This window comes from Haliotis asinina, chromosome 13 (genome assembly GCF_037392515.1).
Source record: "Haliotis asinina isolate JCU_RB_2024 chromosome 13, JCU_Hal_asi_v2, whole genome shotgun sequence".
NCBI classification, from domain to species: domain Eukaryota; kingdom Metazoa; phylum Mollusca; class Gastropoda; order Lepetellida; family Haliotidae; genus Haliotis; species Haliotis asinina.
Window position 1 is genome coordinate 44,172,099 of NC_090292.1, and position 1,509 is coordinate 44,173,607.

A 1,509-nucleotide genomic window follows, 5' to 3' on the forward strand; every position below is an offset into this window, starting at 1 on the left:
CACTATGTACGAAATATATAGCAACAGCGTGACTTACGCAAACATTCGATATTTCATCATACAGAGGTTGATGTTCGCTGAATACCCACACTATGACGTCCGGTTTAAAGCATAAAGGGAATTCCCCATCCAAACTTTGCTATAAGTTATATACAAAAAGTGGTTTTACCGGCTCCACTGCATCCACTAACGAGTAGTCGAAATGGATGCGTGAGCATAATAGTAGCCCAGGGAACAATCGTATGACCAGCCATGACCAATCCTTAACCTACTAATGTTTAAATGCGCTATATATACACCTTTTAAAGAACAAGAAAATAACACTCATGGAATAAAATTAAGCAGGTTTAATACATACTTTAAACAAGTGTAGGTTACATATGAGTTGAGTCCCACACGGACAACCCGTTTGGGTTACATTCTGAACACATAAAATAACCAAATTGGTTCATGTGATCCTGATTCATGTAGCAGGACACAACGTTCGAAAGTTCAGAGACAAAGTCCGGGATTGCGATAAAGCAATTTAGAAGATGCTTCAGCTGATCAACATTCAACTTGATCCCTGGGTGTTTATGTGGCTTGATGGTATTCTCCTTTCCACACCAGTACCATTTGCGTATGTCCAATCAGGGGTATGCACTATCCATTTCTGCATAAACATTTCCTCTCTCCATTGCCTCTTCTATCCTACTTTTGTTTGAAACAAGCTCCAACCAGCGTTGTAACGTCAATGCGATTCCTCGTTTCGTAGGAAACCATCTTCCTCCCCCTTGTTCATATTCCCTGATGTGTATTTTCATCTCACCATTCCAGAACTTTGCCACGACAAAGACTCCAGCTGACATCGTTGATCATCCCTTGAGAATATTGCTGCACTGTCTGCCATTGTGAAGTTGATAATTAGGTGCAGTGGACAGTTACATTTATACCCCTCATTGGTGAGCAGGCTTCATGTACAGACACGTAGTCTTAAACATGCAAACGATCCAAAGAAGATAAGATAGAGACAGTTAATACTACTCCTGAACGCTCAGATACGATGAGCAGTATCATATATCCGACTTATCCGCTTAGTAACGATCGTGTCACTCATGATAAGAGGATTAGCAACCACACACACACACACACACACACACACACACACACACGAAGAATCTTTGCTTCCAAAAATATAATGTAGTCAAGTTATAAAGTGTTTGTTTTACGGATGCTGTTTGACAACTGATTCAGTTTTATTTCCATTTAACGAAACTTTGTTTTATATTATGACCTATATGTAAACACATTCCAAGTAGGGTGTTATCTGTCTGAACAAGTTGTAACATGTTTAAAGTGTCACGTGACACTGTACACCTATATAAATACAACTGTCTTTCCAGAGCATATCAGACTTAATGTTGCCGTATCTTTGTTTTATAGCGTGGAGGTATGGCATCGATGCATGAAGACGGAGAATCCCAACTCCTTGCTGACCACCTTGAGGAAGTTGAACAACGGCTTGAACAG

At 40.0% G+C, this 1,509-nt stretch overlaps 1 pseudogene; it reads right to left on the bottom strand.

Moving 5' to 3' along the window:
• Window positions 1–374: 374 nt before the first annotated feature.
• On the bottom strand, window positions 375–889 carry LOC137260200 (uncharacterized; annotated as a pseudogene).
• Window positions 890–1,509: the final 620 nt, after the last annotated feature.